Genomic DNA, 21542 nt, shown 5'->3' on the forward strand with positions numbered 1-21542 from the left:
AGACCTCCATGGGTTGATAATTTTGATTTCCATTGATAATTTTTGTGTGACTTTGTTGTCAGCACATTCAACTATGTAAAGAAAAAGGTATTTAATAAGATTATTTCATTCATTCAGATCTAGGATGTGTTATTTTAGTGTTCCTTTTATTTTTTTGAGCAGTATATATATATATATATATATATATATATATATATACATACACACACACATACATACATACATACATACATACATACATATATATACACATACACACACACACACACATACATATATATATACATATACACATACACACACACACCATTACACATCACTATTATTAAAATACCAGTGGCATTAAAATAAAGGATAGTTGTAAACAAATTAATAAGAATGGCCCAAAAAATAAGAACAATGCAATCTGCAACCCTGTGTTTGTGTGTGTGCGTGTGTGTGTGCGTGTGAATGAAAGGGTCTGTCTATCCCAGTAGTATGCATATTAGATGCAGTAGTTGGCGCACCTCTCCAATCTCTGATAGTTCTAGGTGTCTTTTGCCAGAGGTTACCTCAGCATATGTAGGCTGATGATCTGAATGATACATGGTGTGGACTGCATCATGTGGTGTACTTCTCTGAAGGACAGTGTTCTGCCCGACCCTGGAGTAGTGGGCAGTGCTGTGTTGTGATGGGCCTGGTCTGGTAGAGCTGTGTTGTGATGGGCCGGGGCTCTGTTGCTGAGGTGATGGGCCGGGTCTAGTAGAGCTGTGTTGTGATGGGCCTGGTCTAGTAGAGCTGTGTTGTGATGGGCCTGGTCTGGTAGAGCTGTGTTGTGATGGGACGGGTCTGGTAGAGCTGTGTTGAGATGCGCCGGGTCTGGTAGAGCTGTGTTGTGATGGGACGGGTCTGGTCGTGCTGTCCTGAGGCGGGTCTGGTCTGGTAAATCTGTGCTGTGTTGGGCCTGGTCTTGTAGAGCTGTGCTGTAATAAGCCGTGTCTGGCTATTCTCTCTTGGGGATGGTGGGGGTACTGTTGTTTCAGAAGGTGGGGCGGGGGGAGGCGGGGGGGGGGCTCTGTTGCTGGGGTGATGGGTGTGTGGGTCCCTGCCAAGTGTTGCATCCTTTAGGTCCTTGGCAAAGGTTCTGATACTGTCCTGATCAAGATGTACATTATTGTATAAATGTTCACATGTCAGAGTGGGGTGGTGAGCCGTTCTGACGTTGAGCAGTGAGGCACAGTCCACAGTGATCTGTTGATTTATTTTTTCGATCAACTTTCCTGGGAAGTGTGGATGATGATGTTGTCGGGGGTGTCAATCCTGGTCTGACTGAGTAGCTGCATTGCACTCTCAGTTGTAGAACTTATACACCTGGTGTCTAGGGAATAATCTTTCCTGGACTAAGAACTTCCCATTTGAATCAATAAGGATTGCAGTTGTGGGTGACTGTCTGGGTGGAGCAGACTGAGAGACTGGTATTCTGACCTGGGCTGGAGCAGACTGGGTGGCTGGTTGGCTGACCTGGGCTGGAGCAGACTGGGTGGCTGGTTGGCTGACCTGGGTTGGAGCACACTGGGCTGGAGCAGACTGGGTGGCTGGTAGGCTGACCTGGGCTAGAGCAGACTGGGACGCTGGTTGGCTGATCTGGGCTGGAGCAGACTGGTAGGTGGGTGCAGTGTCATCAGGCTGTGTGGTGGAGGCCATGCTGGTCTCAGGTTCTGATTGTGTTGTACCAGGCTGGTGGACATGTTCTCTAGATGCAGAGGACATATTGACTAGCTGCTGGTTGAGGGTCTCAATGTACCTCTCTCTTTGTTCTAGCTCCTTTCTTGTTGTGCTCAGATGGTCTCTGAGGTCATCATTTGTCTGACTCAGTTTGTCCATTCTGCTTACTAATTTAGCAATATATGCTCTACTCTCCTCCCTGAACTGTTTCATCTCTTCTTTGAGTTTCTGGACAGTGTCCTCCTCCCTCTCTCTGAATTCTATGACCTCTGCTTCAATTAGAGAGAGGCTGTTGTGGAAACGTTGCATAGCAGGTGTTCTTGGTGTTGTAGGCATGTCCTTGGCTTTGTCTGTTGCAGGTGAGGTAGGTAGAGGGACACTGAGGGCTTCTTGCTGGGTCACAGAGACCGTTGGGGCCTGCTTTTCTCCATCTCCCTCCTTGACTTTTTCCTCAGTTTCTGAGATGAGTTCAGCTTCTGCTTTTAGGGTAGCAAACATATTCTCAAAATCCTGGAGGCTTGAATCATTGCCTTGTATCAATACAGTTCCATTATTATATAAGTTTACTGTTTGATACTTGTTGCTCTGGTCAGCTTCTTCAAAAATACTGATCTGACATCCTTGGCTGATGCCTCTCTTTTTTGAGAAAGGGAAATTGTTGCAAATAACCCTTTTTCATATGTGCCCTTGTTTGGTATTAAATATTACATTTGCTCTTGTTTTGCAACTGGTAAGATCTGCAAACAGGCATTCATGGTTCTGTCCCATCATCAAACCTTTGAAACTTTTCTTAGCTTTCTCCGTCTGGATGTCTGGTGGGTAAACAATTTCACACATTGTTGCAATAGAAGCGTTGTTTCTTGTATTATTCTCTCTCGTGTCTTTTAGAGGACTGTTTTACTTTGATGTCATTTGTCTTCTGTCCTTATTTTGTCTTATTTTGTCTTTCTTTTCTTCAGTTAACTAGATATTCTTTGTTAGCTAGCTAGCTTCTTCCAGGAGAGTCCCTAGCAACTGCTTAGCAACTGGTAAACAATTCAGCTAGCTAAGATAACTGTAAAGTTTTATGAAAAATAGTTACTTTTTCAAAAGCATTTCTTCTTTGTTTGTTGCTTGTTTTGTCTCTTATTCAGTCTTGCAGTTTTCTTTTGTTTTTTTTCCGATGTACTTCACTCTAAAAACCATGTACATTTCTCTCTCTCTCTAACTCTAGAGACTGGATAGAGACTGGAGAGAGAGAGAGACTGGAGAGAGAGAGAGACTGGAGAGAGAGACGAGAGAGAGAGAGAGAGAGAGAGACTGGAGAGAGAGAGAAACTGGAGAGAGAGAGACTGGAGAGAGAGAGAGACTGGAGAGAGAGAGAGACTGGAGAAAGAGAGAGAGAGAGAGACTATGTTACTCAAACTTGATCTTTATCCATAGATTACACATTCATTTAGGATTTTAGATTAATCCATAGATTAAAGTCCATACCAGACAATAGAATGGTTCAAGAGTGCATCTGTTCATACTGCTAAACTGTTTAATGAGCACTAGGTGGCAGTGTTTCATCGTGTTTGTTTGTAATATAGTGTGTGTTACAGTTTTTAATTTGTTTATTTCACCTTTATTTAACCAGGTAAGCCAGTTGAGAACAAGTTCTCATTTACAACTGCGACCTGGCCAAGATAAAGCAAAGCAGTGCGATAAAAATAACAACAACACAGAGTTACATATGGGATAAACAAAACATACAGTCAATAACACAATAGAAAATCTATATACAGTGTGTGCAAATGTAGTAAGTTATGGAGGTAAGGCAATAAATAGGCCATAGTGCAAAAATAATTACAATTTAGTATTAACACTGGAGTGATAGATGTGCAGAAGATGATGTCAGTTACTAGTTGCCTGTCCAAAATTGTAATCAGTAACGTAACTTTTGGATTACCCAAACTCAGTAATGTAATCTGATTACTTTCAGTTACATTTTGATTATTGTCCCTTTAAGAGGCATTAGAAGAAGACAAAAAGGATCCATCAAACGCATTTGGTGTGTCATCATAGTGGTCTCTGATTGGTGGTCATCATTTGGTGTGTCATCATAGCGTTCTATGATTGGTGGTCATCATTTTGTGTGTCATCATAGTGGTCTCTTATTGGTGGTCATCATTTGGTGTGTCATCATAGTGGTCTCTGATTGGTGGTCATCATTTGGTGTGTCATCATAGTGGTCTGTGATTGGTGGTCATCATTTGGTGTGTCATCATAGTGGTCTGTGATTGGTGGTCATCATTTGGTGTGTCATCATAGCGGTCTCTGATTGGTGGTCATCATTTTGTGTGTCATCATAGTGGTCTCTGACTGGTGGTCATCATTTGGTGTGTCATCATAGTCGTTTCTGATTGGTGGTCAGACTCTCTCAGGTGGAACAAACTAAAACTTGTTTCAATGCTGAATTGAAAGTCATTGAGTGAAGAGAAAAGTGTCAATATTTTTTTCGCAAACTTCCTTTCTGAATTTAAAGATAATCCAAGAAGTAATCATCTAGTTTTTCAAAAGTATCTGTAATCTGATTACAATATTTTTGCTGGTAACATAACTGATTACAAGTACAGTTTTCTTGTTTGTGTGTGTGTGTGTGTCTGTCTGTCTGTGTGTGTGTGTGTGTGTGTGTGTGTGTCTGTGTGTGTCTGTCTGTCTGTCTGTCTGTCTGTGTGTGTGTATGTGTGTGTGTGTGTGTGTCTGTGTCTGTATGTCTGTCTGTCTGTCTGTCTGTCTGTCTGTGTGTGTGTGTGTGTGTGTGTGTGTCTGTGTGTGTGTGTGTGTGTGTGTGTGTGTGTGTGTGTGTTTTACACTCTGCACCCTCAGCAGTAAAGTGAAATATTATGACTCCAGTTCTGAGAAGATGAGACTTTGTATCTAAGAGCTGATGTCTTTACAATATCACTCCTGTCATCTGTCTGACATCACTTTCAATTTCCTTTTCAGTCTTTTTGTAGTGTAGTCCTATTCTATTACCCCAGTGATATCTGAGACGTGCTGAGAGCTAGTCACATAGTAAAGGAGACATACAGTTGAAGTCGGAAGTTTACATACACTTAGGTTGGAGTCATTAAAACTCGTTTTTCAACCACTCCACACATTTCATGTTAACAAACTATAGTTTTGGCAAGTCGGTTAGGACATCTAATTTGTGCATGACACAAGTAATTTTTCCAACAATTGTTTACAGACTGATTATTTCACTTATAATTCACTGTATCACAATTCCAGTTGGTCAGAAGTTTACATACACTAAGTTGACTGTGCCTTTAAACAGCTGGGAAAATTCCAGAAAATGGCTTTAGAAGCTTCTGATAGGCTAATTGACATTGTTTGAGTCAATTGGAGGTGTACCTGTGGATGTATTTCCAGGCCTACCTTCAAACTCAGTGCCACTTTGCTTGACATCATGGGAAAATCAAAAGAAATCAGCCAAGACCTCAAAAAAAAAATGTAAGAAATCCCGCTATGCCCTCCGACGAACCATCAAACAGGCAAAGAGTCAATACAGGACTAAGATTGAATCGTACTACACCGGCTCTGATGCTCGTCGGATGTGGCAGGGCTTGAAAACTATTACAGACTACAAAGGGAAGCACAGCCGCGAGCTGCCCAGTGACACAAGCCTACCAGACGAGCTAAACCACTTCTATGCTCGCTTCGAGGCAAGCAACACTGAAGCATGCATGAGAGCACCAGCTGTTCCAGATGACTATGTGATCACACTCTCTGTAGCCGATGTGAGTAAGACTTTTTAGCAGGTCAAAATTCACAAGGCCGCAGGGCCAGATGGATTACCAGGACGTGTACTCCGAGCATGTGCAGACCAACTGGCAAGTGTCTTCACTGACATTTTCAACATGTTCCTGACTGAGTCTGTAATACCAACATGTTTCAAGCAGACCACCATAGTCCCCGTGCCCAAGGACACTAAGATAACCTGCCTAAATGACTACTGACCCATTGCACTGACGTCTGTAGCCATGAAGTGCTTTGAAAGGCTGGTCATGGCTCACATCAACACCATTATCCCAGAAACCCTAGACCCACTTTGCATACCGCCCCAACAGATCCACAGATGATGCAATCTCTATTGCACTCTACACTGCCCTATCCCACCTGGACAAGAGGAACACCTACATGAGAATGCTATTCATTGACTACAGCTCAGCGTTCAACACCATAGTGCCCTCAAAGCTCATCACTAAGCTAAGGATCCTGGGACTAAACACCTCCCTCTGCAACTGGATCCTGGACTTCCTGATGGGCCGCCCCCAGGTGGTAAGGGTAGGTAACAACACATCTGCCACGCTGATCCTCAACACAGGGGCCCCTCAGGGGTGCGTGCTCAGTCCCTTCCTGTACTCCCTGTTCACCCATGACTGCATGGCCAGGCACGACTCCAACACCATCATTAAGTTTGCCGACGACGCAACATGAGTAGGCCTGATCACCGACAACGATGAGACAGCCTATAGGGAGGAGGTCAGAGACCTGGCTGTGTGGTGCCAGGATAACAACCTCTCCCTCACCGTGACCAAGACAAAGGAGATGATTTTGGACTACAGGAAAAAAAAGAGGACTGAGCACGCCCCCATTCTCATCGACAAGGCTGTAGTGGAACAGGTTGAGAGCTTCAATTTCCTTGGTGTCCACATCACCAACGAACTATCATGGTCCAAACAGACCAAGACAGTCGTGAAGAGGGCACGACAAAGCCTATTCCCCCTCAGGAGACTGAAAAGATTTGGCATGGGTCCTCAGATCCTCAAAAGGTTATACAGCTGCACCATCTAGAGCATCCTGACTGGTTGCATCACCGCCTGGTATGGCAACTGCTCGGCCTCCGACCGCAAGGCACTACAGAGGGTAGTGTGTACGGCCCAGTACATCACTGGGGCCAAGCTTCCTGCCATTCAGGACCTCTATACCAGGCGGTGTCAGAGGAAGGCCCTCAAAATTGTCAAAGACTCCAGCCACCCTAGTCATAGACTGTTCTCTCTGCTACCGCACGGCAAGCGGTACCGGAGAGCCAAGTCTAGATCCAAAAGGCTTCAAAACAGCTTCTACCCCCAAGCCAAAAGGCTCCTGAACAGTTAATCATGGCTACCCGGACTATTATTTGCACTTCCCCCCCACCCCCACCCCATATTTTTACGCTGCGCTACTCTGTTAATTATTTATGAATAGTCACTGTAACATATTACCTCAACTACCTCAACTAGCCAGTGCCCTCGCACAATGACTCTGCACCGGTACCCCCCTGTATATAGCCTCCCTACTGTTATTTTTTTCTCAACCATTTTTTGTTGTTGTTGTTTTATTTTACTTTTTTATAAAAAAATTAATGCATTGTTGGTTAAGGGCTGTAAGTAAGCATTTCACGGTAATGTCTATACCAGTTGTATTCGGCGCATGTGGCAAATAAAATGGCTTAAGGACAACAAAGTCAAGGTATTGGAGTGGCCATCACAAAGCCTTGACCTCAATCCTATAGAAGATTTGTGGGCAGAACTGAAAAAGTGTGTGCGAGTAAGGAGTCCTACAAACCCGACTCAGTTACACCAGCTCTGTTAGGAGGAATGGGCCAAAATTCACCCAACTTATTGTGGGAAGCTTGTGGAAGGCTACATGAAACGTTTGACCCAAGTTAATCAATTTTTAAAGGCAATGCTACCAAATACTAATTGAGTGTATGTCAACTTCTGACCCACTGGGAATGTGATGAAAGAAATACAAGCTGAAATAAATCATTCTCTCTACTATTATTCTGACATTTCACATTCTTAAAATAAAGTGGTGATCCTAACTGACCTAAGACAGGGAATTTATACTAGGATTAAATGTCAGGAATTGTGGAAAAACTGAGTTTAAATATATTTGGCTAAGGTGTATGTAAACTTCCGACTTCAACTGTACATTTCATTTGAATATTTAAGATATTTTTTCATGATGGCAGTGTGCTTTTACCTTTGATTACCTGATTGTTTCGTACAAATTGTGTTCTAACCATTTCATTGCGCTCTCTGTCTGTCTGTTTCTCTGTCTGTCTCTCTGTCTGTCTCTCTGTCTCTGTCTGTCTCTCTGTCTCTCCCTCTCTCTGTCTCTCTGTCTTTCTCTGTCTGTCTCTCTGTCTCTGTGTGTGTGTGTGTGTGTTCCAGGATGTTTGTAACCCAGGTGGTCCCTGACAGTAACCTGCTGATGTTGGTGATACAGGCAGACTGTGACTGTTCCCGTCAGTACCCTCCTATCACCATGGAACCCAAGGAAGTGAAATATATCCTTTAACTTACTGGTTCACTCTCACAAGCCCTCTTCCTGACACAGACAGTGATTGAAAGAGGTATAATGGTGTTGTGGAAGTGGGATTTGATATCTATGAATAAGCAGTTTCAGTCATATATCAGACAAATCACTTATCTTATTATGTTCTCTTTCATTTAAACCAGTTAGGAATTGCTGTTTTACACTGTAGGGAGCAGTCTCTTCTTAAACTCTTCTCCTTGACACATTGAATCACATTAAATCTCTCATAAATCAAATTGAGAGAGAGAATACACCAGATATGACAGACTGACCCTACACGTAGACTATTAAAGCATATATACTTGTTGTTCAGAGGGGTTGGGTTAAATGCGGAAGACACATTTCAGTTGAATGCATTCAGTTGTACAACTGACTACATATCCCCCTTTCCCTTGTTAAAGTGTGTTGGTATTGCAGCATATATACTTCTTATTGTTGTTGTTAAGTGTGTTGGTATTGCAGCATAGATACTTGTTATTTTTGTTAAGTGTGTTGGTATTGCAGCATAGATACTTGTTATTGTTGTTAAGTGTGTTGGTATTGCAGCATAGATACTTGTTATTGTTGTTAAGTGTGTTGGTATTGCAGCATAGATACTTGTTATTGTTGTTAAGTGTGTTGGTATTGCAGCATAGATACTTGTTATTGTTGTTAAGTGTGTTTGTATTTTAGCATAGATACTTGTTATTGTTGTTAAGTGTGTTGGTATTGCAGCATAGATACTTGTTGTTGTTGTTAAGTGTGTTGGTATTGCAGCATAGATACTTGTTATTGTTGTTAAGTGTGTTGGTATTGCAGCATAGATACTTGTTGTTGTTAAGTGTGTTGGTATTGCAACATAGATACTGGTTGTTGTTGTTAAGTGTGTTGGTATTGCAGCATAGATACTGGTTGTTGTTGTTAAGTGTGTTGGTATTGCAGCATAGATACTTGTTATTGTTAAGTGTGTTGGTATTGCAGCATAGATACTTGTTATTGTTAAGTGTGTTGGTATTGCAGCATAGATACTTGTTGTTGTTGTTAAGTGTGTTGGTATTGCAGCATAGATACGTGTTGTTGTTGTTAAGTGTGTTGGTATTGCAGCATAGATACTTGTTATTGTTAAGTGTGTTGGTATTGCAGCATAGATACTTGTTGTTGTTGTTAAGTGTGTTGGTATTGCAGCATAGATACTTGTTATTGTTGTTAAGTGTGTTGGTATTGCAGCATAGATACTTGTTATTGTTAAGTGTGTTGGTATTGCAGCATAGATACTTGTTATTGTTAAGTGTGTTGGTATTGCAGCATAGATACTTGTTGTTGTTAAGTGTGTTGGTATTGCAGCATAGATACTTGTTGTTGTTAAGTGTGTTGGTATTGCAGCATAGATAATTGTTGTTGTTAAGTGTGTTGGTATTGCAGCATATATACTTGTTATTGTTGTTAAGTGTGTTGGTATTGCAGCATAGATACTTGTTGTTGTTAAGTGAGTTGGTATTGCAGCATAGATACTTGTTATTGTTGTTAAGTGTGTAGGTATTGCAGCATAGATACTTGTTATTGTTGTTAAGTGTGTTGGTATTGCAGCATAGATACATGTTATTGTTGTTAAGTGTGTTGGTATTGCAGTATATATACTTGTTATTGTTGTTGTTAAGTGTGTTGGTGTTGCAGCATATATACTTGTTATTGTTGTGATGTGTGTTGGTATTGCAGCATAGATACTTGTTGTTGTTAAGTGTGTTGGTATTGCAGCATAGATACTTGTTGTTGTTGTTAAGTGTGTTGGTTTTGCAGCATATATACTTGTTGTTGTTAAGTGTGTTGGTATTGCAGTATAGATACTTGTTGTTGTTGTTAAGTGTGTTGGTATTGCAGCATAGATACTTGTTATTGTTATGAAGTGTGTTGGTATTGCAGCATAGATACTTGTTGTTGTTGTTGTTGTTGTTGTTAAGTGTGTTGGTATTGCAGCATAGATACTTGTTGTTGTTGTTGTTAAGTGTGTTGGTATTGCATCATAGATACCTGTTGTTGTTGTTAAGTGTGTTGGTATTGCAGCATAGATACTTGTTGTTGTTAAGTGTGTTGGTATTGCAACATAGATACTTGTTATTGTTGTTAAGTGTGTTGGTATTGCAGCATAGATACTTGTTATTGTTGTTAAGTGTGTTGGTATTGCAGCATAGATACTTGTTGTTGTTGTTGTTAAGTGTGTTGGTATTGCAGCATAGATACTTGTTGTTGTTGTTAAGTGTGTTGGTATTGCAGCATAGATACTTGTTATTGTTGTTAAGTGTGTTGGTATTGCAGCATAGATACTTGTTGTTGTTAAGTGTGTTGGTATTGCAGCATAGATACATGTTGTTGTTGTTGTTGTTGTTAAGTGTGTTGGTATTGCAGCATAGATACTTGTTGTTGTTAAGTGTGTTGGTATTGCAGCATAGATACTTGTTATTGTTGTTAAGTGTGTTGGTATTGCAGCATAGATACTTGTTGTTGTTGTTAAGTGTGTTGGTATTGCAGCATAGATACTTGTTGTTGTTAAGTGTGTTGGTATTGCAGCATAGATACTCGTTGTTGTTAAGTGTGTTGGTATTGCAGCATAGATACTTGTTGTTGTTGTTAAGTGTGTTGGTATTGCAGCATAGATACTTGTTGTTGTTGTTAAGTGTGTTGGTATTGCAGCATAGATACTTTTTGTTGTTAAGTATATTGGTATTACAGCATATATACTTGTTGTTGTTGTTAAGTGTGTTGGTATTGCAGCATAGATTCTTGTTGTTGTTAAGTGTGTTGGTATTGCAGCATAGATACTTGTTGTTGTTAAGTATATTGGTATTACAGCATATATACTTGTTGTTGTTGTTAAGTGTGTTGGTATTGCAGCATGGATACTTGTTATTGTTGTTAAGTGTGTTGGTATTACAGCATATATACTTGTTGTTGTTGTTAAGTGTGTTGGTATTGCAGCATAGATACTTGTTATTGTTGTTAAGTGTGTTGGTATTACAGCATATATACTTGTTGTTGTTGTTAAGTGTGTAAGTATTGCAGCATAGATACTTGTTGTTGTTGTTAAGTGTGTTGGTATTGCAGCATAGATACTTGTTATTGTTGTTAACTGTGTCGGTATTGCAGCATAGATACTTGTTATTGTTGTTAAGTGTGTTGGTATTGCAGCATAGATACTTGTTGTTATTGTTAAGTGTGTTGGTATTGCAGCATAGATTCTTGTTGTTGTTAAGTGTGTTGGTATTACATTATATATACTTGTTGTTGTTGTTAAGTGTGTTGGTATTGCAGCATAGATACTTGTTGTTGTTGTTAAGTGTGTTGGTATTGCAGCATAGATACTTGTTGTTGTTGTTAAGTGTGTTGGTATTGCAGCATAGATACTTGTTGTTGTTAAGTGTGTTGGTATTGCAGCATAGATACTTGTTATTGTTGTTAAGTGTCGGTATTGCAGCATAGATACTTGTTATTGTTGTTAAGTGTGTTGGTATTGCAGCATAGATACTTGTTGTTGTTGTTAAGTGTGTTGGTATTGCAGCATAGATACTTGTTGTTGTTAAGTGTGTTGGTATTGCAGCATAGATACTTGTTATTGTTGTTAAGTGTGTTGGTATTGCAGCATAGATACTTGTTATTGTTGTTAAGTGTGTTGGTATTGCAGCCTAGATACTTGTTATTATTGTTAAGTGTGTTGGTATTGCAGCATAGATACTTGTTGTTGTTAAGTGTGTTGGTATTGCAGCATAGATACTTGTTATTGTTGTTAAGTGTGTTGGTATTGCAGCATAGATACTTGTTATTGTTGTTAAGTGTGTTGGTATTGCAGCATAGATACTTGTTATTGTTGTTAAGTGTGTTGGTATTGCAGCATAGATTCTTGTTGTTGTTGTTGTTGTTGTTGTTAAGTGTGTTGGTATTGCAGCATAGATACTTGTTGTTGTTAAGTGTGTTGGTATTGCAACATATATACTTGTTATTGTTGTTAAGTGTGTTGGTATTGCAGCATAGATACTTGTTGTTGTTGTTGTTGTTGTTGTTAAGTGTGTTGGTATTGCAGCATAGATACTTGTTGTTGTTGTTGTTGTTAAGTGTGTTGGTATTGCAGTATTGATACTTGTTGTTGTTAAGTGTGTTGGTATTGCAGCACGGATACTTGTTATTGTTGTTAAGTGTGTTGGTATTGCAGCATAGATACTTGTTGTTGTTAAGTGTGTTGGTATTGCAGCATAGATACTTGTTATTGTTGTTAAGTGTGTTGGTATTGCAGCATAGATACTTGTTATTGTTGTTAAGTGTGTTGGTATTGCAGCATAGATACTTGTTGTTGTTGTTAAGTGTGTTGGTATTGCAGCATAGATACTTGTTGTTGTTAAGTGTGTTGGTATTGCAGCATAGATACTTGTTATTGTTGTTAAGTGTGTTGGTATTGCAGCATAGATACTTGTTATTGTTGTTAAGTGTGTTGGCATTGCAGCATAGATACTTGTTGTTGTTGTTAAGTGTGTTGGTATTGCAGCATAGATACTTGTTGTTGTTGTTAAGTGTGTTGGTATTGCAGCATAGATACTTGTTATTGTTGTTAAGTGTGTTGGTATTGCAGCATAGATACTTGTTATTGTTGTTAAGTGTGTCGGTATTGCAGCATAGATACTTGTTATTGTTGTTAAGTGTGTTGGTATTGCAGCATAGATACTTGTTGTTGTTGTTAAGTGTGTTGGTATTGCAGCATAGATACTTGTTGTTGTTAAGTGTGTTGGTATTGCAGCATAGATACTTGTTATTGTTGTTAAGTGTGTTGGTATTGCAGCATAGATACTTGTTATTGTTGTTAAGTGTGTTGGTATTGCAGCCTAGATACTTGTTATTATTGTTAAGTGTGTTGGTATTGCAGCATAGATACTTGTTGTTGTTAAGTGTGTTGGTATTGCAGCATAGATACTTGTTATTGTTGTTAAGTGTGTTGGTATTGCAGCATAGATACTTGTTATTGTTGTTAAGTGTGTTGGTATTGCAGCATAGATACTTGTTATTGTTGTTAAGTGTGTTGGTATTGCAGCATAGATTCTTGTTGTTGTTGTTGTTGTTGTTGTTAAGTGTGTTGGTATTGCAGCATAGATACTTGTTGTTGTTAAGTGTGTTGGTATTGCAACATAGATACTTGTTATTGTTGTTAAGTGTGTTGGTATTGCAGCATAGATACTTGTTGTTGTTGTTGTTGTTGTTAAGTGTGTTGGTATTGCAGCATAGATACTTGTTGTTGTTGTTGTTGTTAAGTGTGTTGGTATTGCAGCATAGATACTTGTTGTTGTTAAGTGTGTTGGTATTGCAGCACGGATACTTGTTATTGTTGTTAAGTGTGTTGGTATTGCAGCATAGATACTTGTTGTTGTTAAGTGTGTTGGTATTGCAGCATAGATACTTGTTATTGTTGTTAAGTGTGTTGGTATTGCAGCATAGATACTTGTTATTGTTGTTAAGTGTGTTGGTATTGCAGCATAGATACTTGTTGTTGTTGTTAAGTGTGTTGGTATTGCAGCATAGATACTTGTTGTTGTTAAGTGTGTTGGTATTGCAGCATAGATACTTGTTATTGTTGTTAAGTGTGTTGGTATTGCAGCATAGATACTTGTTATTGTTGTTAAGTGTGTTGGCATTGCAGCATAGATACTTGTTGTTGTTGTTAAGTGTGTTTGTATTGCAGCATAGATACTCGTTGTTGTTGTTGTTGTTAAGTGTGTTGGTATTGCAGCATAGATACTTGTTGTTGTTGTTGTTGTTAAGTGTGTTGGTATTGCAGCATAGATACTTGTTGTTGTTGTTAAGTGTGTTGGTATTGCAGCATATTTACTTGTTATTGTTAAGTGTGTTGGTATTGCAGCATAGATACTTGTTGTTGTTGTTAAGTGTGTTGGTATTGCAGCATAGATACTTGTTATTGTTAAGTGTATTGGTATTGCAGCATAGATACTTGTTATTGTTGTTAAGTGTGTTGGTATTGCAGCATAGATACTTGTTGTTGTTAAGTGTGTTGGTATGGCAACATAGATACTTGTTATTGTTGTTAAGTGTGTTGGTATTGCAGCATAGATACCTGTTGTTGTTGTTGTTGTTAAGTGTGTTGGTATTGCAGCATAGATACTTGTTGTTGTTAAGTGTGTTGGTATTGCAGCATAGATACTTGTTGTTGTTAAGTGTGTTGGTATTGCAGCATAGATACTTGTTGTTGTTGTTAAGTGTGTTGGTATTGCAGCATAGATACTTGTTGTTGTTGTTGTTAAGTGTGTTGGTATTGCAGCATAGATACTTGTTGTTGTTGTTAAGTGTGTTGGTATTGCAACATATTTACTTGTTATTGTTAAGTGTGTTGGTATTGCAGCATAAATACTTGTTGTTGTTGTTAAGTGTGTTGGTATTGCAGCATAGATACTTGTTATTGTTGTTAAGTGTGTTGGTATTGCAGCATAGATACTTGTTATTGTTGTTAAGTGTGTTGGTATTGCAGCATAAATACTGGTTGTTGTTGTTAAGTGTGTTGGTATTGCAGCATAGATACTTGTTATTGTTAAGTGTGTTGGTATTGCAGCATAGATACTTGTTATTGTTAAGTGTGTTGGTATTGCAGCATAGATACTTGTTGTTGTTGTTAAGTGTGTTGGTATTGCAGCATAGATACGTGTTGTTGTTGTTAAGTGTGTTGGTATTGCAGCATAGATACTTGTTATTGTTAAGTGTGTTGGTATTGCAGCATAGATACTTGTTGTTGTTGTTAAGTGTGTTGGTATTGCAGCATAGATACTTGTTATTGTTGTTAAGTGTGTTGGTATTGCAGCATAGATACTTGTTATTGTTAAGTGTGTTGGTATTGCAGCATAGATACTTGTTATTGTTAAGTGTGTTGGTATTGCAGCATAGATACTTGTTGTTGTTAAGTGTGTTGGTATTGCAGCATAGATACTTGTTGTTGTTAAGTGTGTTGGTATTGCAGCATAGATAATTGTTGTTGTTAAGTGTGTTGGTATTGCAGCATATATACTTGTTATTGTTGTTAAGTGTGTTGGTATTGCAGCATAGATACTTGTTGTTGTTAAGTGAGTTGGTATTGCAGCATAGATACTTGTTATTGTTGTTAAGTGTGTAGGTATTGCAGCATAGATACTTGTTATTGTTGTTAAGTGTGTTGGTATTGCAGCATAGATACATGTTATTGTTGTTAAGTGTGTTGGTATTGCAGTATATATACTTGTTATTGTTGTTGTTAAGTGTGTTGGTGTTGCAGCATATATACTTGTTATTGTTGTGATGTGTGTTGGTATTGCAGCATAGATACTTGTTGTTGTTAAGTGTGTTGGTATTGCAGCATAGATACTTGTTGTTGTTGTTAAGTGTGTTGGTTTTGCAGCATATATACTTGTTGTTGTTAAGTGTGTTGGTATTGCAGTATAGATACTTGTTGTTGTTGTTAAGTGTGTTGGTATTGCAGCATAGATACTTGTTATTGTTATGAAGTGTGTTGGTATTGCAGCATAGATACTTGTTGTTGTTGTTGTTGTTAAGTGTGTTGGTATTGCAGCATAGATACTTGTTGTTGTTGTTGTTAAGTGTGTTGGTATTGCAGCATAGATACTTGTTGTTGTTGTTAAGTGTGTTGGTATTGCAGCATAGATACTTGTTATTGTTGTTAAGTGTGTTGGTATTGCAGCATATATACTTGTTGTTGTTAAGTGTGTTGGTATTGCAGCATAGATACATGTTGTTGTTGTTGTTGTTGTTAAGTGTGTTGGTATTGCAGCATAGATACTTGTTGTTGTTAAGTGTGTTGGTATTGCAGCATAGATACTTGTTATTGTTGTTAAGTGTGTTGGTATTGCAGCATAGATACTTGTTGTTGTTGTTAAGTGTGTTGGTATTGCAGCATAGATACTTGTTGTTGTTAAGTGTGTTGGTATTGCAGCATAGATACTCGTTGTTGTTAAGTGTGTTGGTATTGCAGCATAGATACTTGTTGTTGTTGTTAAGTGTGTTGGTATTGCAGCATAGATACTTGTTGTTGTTGTTAAGTGTGTTGGTATTGCAGCATAGATACTTTTTGTTGTTAAGTATATTGGTATTACAGCATATATACTTGTTGTTGTTGTTAAGTGTGTTGGTATTGCAGCATAGATTCTTGTTGTTGTTAAGTGTGTTGGTATTGCAGCATAGATACTTGTTGTTGTTAAGTATATTGGTATTACAGCATATATACTTGTTGTTGTTGTTAAGTGTGTTGGTATTGCAGCATGGATACTTGTTATTGTTGTTAAGTGTGTTGGTATTACAGCATATATACTTGTTGTTGTTGTTAAGTGTGTTGGTATTGCAGCATAGATACTTGTTATTGTTGTTAAGTGTGTTGGTATTACAGCATATATACTTGTTGTTGTTGTTAAGTGTGTAAGTATTGCAGCATAGATACTTGTTGTTGTTGTTAAGTGTGTTGGTATTGCAGCATAGATACTTGTTATTGTTGTTAAGTGTGTCGGTATTGCAGCATAGATACTTGTTATTGTTGTTAAGTGTGTTGGTATTGCAGCATAGATACTTGTTGTTATTGTTAAGTGTGTTGGTATTGCAGCATAGATTCTTGTTGTTGTTAAGTGTGTTGGTATTGCAGCATATATACTTGTTATTGTTGTTAAGTGTGTTGGTATTGCAGCATAGATACTTGTTGTTGTTAAGTGAGTTGGTATTGCAGCATAGATACTTGTTATTGTTGTTAAGTGTGTAGGTATTGCAGCATAGATACTTGTTATTGTTGTTAAGTGTGTTGGTATTGCAGCATAGATACATGTTATTGTTGTTAAGTGTGTTGGTATTGCAGTATATATACTTGTTATTGTTGTTGTTAAGTGTGTTGGTGTTGCAGCATATATACTTGTTATTGTTGTGATGTGTGTTGGTATTGCAGCATAGATACTTGTTGTTGTTAAGTGTGTTGGTATTGCAGCATAGATACTTGTTGTTGTTGTTAAGTGTGTTGGTTTTGCAGCATATATACTTGTTGTTGTTAAGTGTGTTGGTATTGCAGTATAGATACTTGTTGTTGTTGTTAAGTGTGTTGGTATTGCAGCATAGATACTTGTTATTGTTATGAAGTGTGTTGGTATTGCAGCATAGATACTTGTTGTTGTTGTTGTTGTTGTTGTTAAGTGTGTTGGTATTGCAGCATAGATACTTGTTGTTGTTGTTGTTAAGTGTGTTGGTATTGCAGCATAGATACTTGTTGTTGTTGTTAAGTGTGTTGGTATTGCAGCATAGATACTTGTTATTGTTGTTAAGTGTGTTGGTATTGCAGCATAGATACTTGTTGTTGTTAAGTGTGTTGGTATTGCAGCATAGATACATGTTGTTGTTGTTGTTGTTGTTAAGTGTGTTGGTATTGCAGCATAGATACTTGTTGTTGTTAAGTGTGTTGGTATTGCCGCATAGATACTTGTTATTGTTGTTAAGTGTGTTGGTATTGCAGCATAGATACTTGTTGTTGTTGTTAAGTGTGTTGGTATTGCAGCATAGATACTTGTTGTTGTTAAGTGTGTTGGTATTGCAGCATAGATACTCGTTGTTGTTATGTGTGTTGGTATTGCAGCATAGATACTTGTTGTTGTTGTTAAGTGTGTTGGTATTGCAGCATAGATACTTGTTGTTGTTGTTAAGTGTGTTGGTATTGCAGCATAGATACTTTTTGTTGTTAAGTATATTGGTATTACAGCATATATACTTGTTGTTGTTGTTAAGTGTGTTGGTATTGCAGCATAGATTCTTGTTGTTGTTAAGTGTGTTGGTATTGCAGCATAGATACTTGTTGTTGTTAAGTATATTGGTATTACAGCATATATACTTGTTGTTGTTGTTAAGTGTGTTGGTATTGCAGCATGGATACTTGTTATTGTTGTTAAGTGTGTTGGTATTACAGCATATATACTTGTTGTTGTTGTTAAGTGTGTTGGTATTGCAGCATAGATACTTGTTATTGTTGTTAAGTGTGTTGGTATTACAGCATATATACTTGTTGTTGTTGTTAAGTGTGTAAGTATTGCAGCATAGATACTTGTTGTTGTTGTTAAGTGTGTTGGTATTGCAGCATAGATACTTGTTATTGTTGTTAAGTGTGTCAGTATTGCAGCATAGATACTTGTTATTGTTGTTAAGTGTGTTGGTATTGCAGCATAGATACTTGTTGTTATTGTTAAGTGTGTTGGTATTGCAGCATAGATTCTTGTTGTTGTTAAGTGTGTTGGTATTACATTATATATACTTGTTGTTGTTGTTAAGTGTGTTGGTATTGCAGCATAGATACTTGTTGTTGTTGTTAAGTGTGTTGTTATTGCAGCATAGATACTTGTTGTTGTTGTTAAGTGTGTTGGTATTGCAGCATAGATACTTGTTGTTGTTAAGTGTGTTGGTATTGCAGCATAGATACTTGTTATTGTTGTTAAGTGTCGGTATTGCAGCATAGATACTTGTTATTGTTGTTAAGTGTGTTGGTATTGCAGCATAGATACTTGTTGTTGTTGTTAAGTGTGTTGGTATTGCAGCATAGATACTTGTTGTTGTTAAGTGTGTTGGTATTGCAGCATAGATACTTGTTATTGTTGTTAAGTGTGTTGGTATTGCAGCATAGATACTTGTTATTGTTGTTAAGTGTGTTGGTATTGCAGCCTAGATACTTGTTATTATTGTTAAGTGTGTTGGTATTGCAGCATAGATACTTGTTGTTGTTAAGTGTGTTGGTATTGCAGCATAGATACTTGTTATTGTTGTTAAGTGTGTTGGTATTGCAGCATAGATACTTGTTATTGTTGTTAAGTGTGTTGGTATTGCAGCATAGATACTTGTTATTGTTGTTAAGTGTGTTGGTATTGCAGCATAGATTCTTGTTGTTGTTGTTGTTGTTGTTGTTAAGTGTGTTGGTATTGCAGCATAGATACTTGTTGTTGTTAAGTGTGTTGGTATTGCAACATAGATACTTGTTATTGTTGTTAAGTGTGTTGGTATTGCAGCATAGATACTTGTTGTTGTTGTTGTTGTTGTTAAGTGTGTTGGTATTGCAGCATAGATACTTGTTGTTGTTGTTGTTGTTAAGTGTGTTGGTATTGCAGTATTGATACTTGTTGTTGTTAAGTGTGTTGGTATTGCAGCACGGATACTTGTTATTGTTGTTAAGTGTGTTGGTATTGCAGCATAGATACTTGTTGTTGTTAAGTGTGTTGGTATTGCAGCATAGATACTTGTTATTGTTGTTAAGTGTGTTGGTATTGCAGCATAGATACTTGTTATTGTTGTTAAGTGTGTTGGTATTGCAGCATAGATACTTGTTGTTGTTGTTAAGTGTGTTGGTATTGCAGCATAGATACTTGTTGTTGTTAAGTGTGTTGGTATTGCAGCATAGATACTTGTTATTGTTGTTAAGTGTGTTGGTATTGCAGCATAGATACTTGTTATTGTTGTTAAGTGTGTTGGCATTGCAGCATAGATACTTGTTGTTGTTGTTAAGTGTGTTGGTATTGCAGCATAGATACTTGTTGTTGTTGTTAAGTGTGTTGGTATTGCAGCATAGATACTTGTTATTGTTGTTAAGTGTGTTGGTATTGCAGCATAGATACTTGTTATTGTTGTTAAGTGTGTCGGTATTGCAGCATAGATACTTGTTATTGTTGTTAAGTGTGTTGGTATTGCAGCATAGATACTTGTTGTTGTTGTTAAGTGTGTTGGTATTGCAGCATAGATACTTGTTGTTGTTAAGTGTGTTGGTATTGCAGCATAGATACTTGTTATTGTTGTTAAGTGTGTTGGTATTGCAGCATAGATACTTGTTATTGTTGTTAAGTGTGTTGGTATTGCAGCCTAGATACTTGTTATTATTGTTAAGTGTGTTGGTATTGCAGCATAGATACTTGTTGTTGTTAAGTGTGTTGGTATTGCAGCATAGATACTTGTTATTGTTGTTAAGTGTGTTGGTATTGCAGCATAGATACTTGTTATTGTTGTTAAGTGTGTTGGTATTGCAGCATAGATTCTTGTTGTTGTTGTTGTTGTTGTTGTTAAGTGTGTTGGTATTGCAGCATAGATACTTGTTGTTGTTAAGTGTGTTGGTATTGCAACATAGATACTTGTTATTGTTGTTAAGTGTGTTGGTATTGCAGCATAGATACTTGTTGTTGTTGTTGTTGTTGTTAAGTGTGTTGGTATTGCAGCATAGATACTTGTTGTTGTTGTTGTTGTTAAGTGTGTTGGTATTGCAGCATAGATACTTGTTGTTGTTAAGTGTGTTGGTATTGCAGCACGGATACTTGTTATTGTTGTTAAGTGTGTTGGTATTGCAGCATAGATACTTGTTGTTGTTAAGTGTGTTGGTATTGCAGCATAGATACTTGTTATTGTTGTTAAGTGTGTTGGTATTGCAGCATAGATACTTGTTATTGTTGTTAAGTGTGTTGGTATTGCAGCATAGATACTTGTTGTTGTTGTTAAGTGTGTTGGTATTGCAGCATAGATACTTGTTGTTGTTAAGTGTGTTGGTATTGCAGCATAGATACTTGTTATTGTTGTTAAGTGTGTTGGTATTGCAGCATAGATACTTGTTATTGTTGTTAAGTGTGTTGGCATTGCAGCATAGATACTTGTTGTTGTTGTTAAGTGTGTTTGTATTGCAGCATAGATACTCGTTGTTGTTGTTGTTGTTAAGTGTGTTGGTATTGCAGCATAGATACTTGTTGTTGTTGTTGTTGTTAAGTGTGTTGGTATTGCAGCATAGATACTTGTTGTTGTTGTTAAGTGTGTTGGTATTGCAGCATATTTACTTGTTATTGTTAAGTGTGTTGGTATTGCAGCATAGATACTTGTTGTTGTTGTTAAGTGTGTTGGTATTGCAGCATAGATACTTGTTATTGTTAAGTGTATTGGTATTGCAGCATAGATACTTGTTATTGTTGTTAAGTGTGTTGGTATTGCAGCATAGATACTTGTTGTTGTTAAGTGTGTTGGTATGGCAACATAGATACTTGTTATTGTTGTTAAGTGTGTTGGTATTGCAGCATAGATACCTGTTGTTGTTGTTGTTGTTGTTAAGTGTGTTGGTATTGCAGCATAGATACTTGTTGTTGTTAAGTGTGTTGGTATTGCAGCATAGATACTTGTTGTTGTTAAGTGTGTTGGTATTGCAGCATAGATACTTGTTGTTGTTGTTAAGTGTGTTGGTATTGCAGCATAGATACTTGTTGTTGTTGTTGTTAAGTGTGTTGGTATTGCAGCATAGATACTTGTTGTTGTTGTTAAGTGTGTTGGTATTGCAACATATTTACTTGTTATTGTTAAGTGTGTTGGTATTGCAGCATAAATACTTGTTGTTGTTGTTAAGTGTGTTGGTATTGCAGCATAGATACTTGTTATTGTTGTTAAGTGTGTTGGTATTGCAGCATAGATACTTGTTATTGTTGTTAAGTGTGTTGGTATTGCAGCATAAATACTTGTTGTTGTTG

The sequence above is a fragment of the Coregonus lavaretus genome (assembly GCF_964263955.1).
Source record: "Coregonus lavaretus genome assembly, contig: HAP1_SCAFFOLD_243, whole genome shotgun sequence".
NCBI lineage: Eukaryota > Metazoa > Chordata > Actinopteri > Salmoniformes > Salmonidae > Coregonus > Coregonus lavaretus.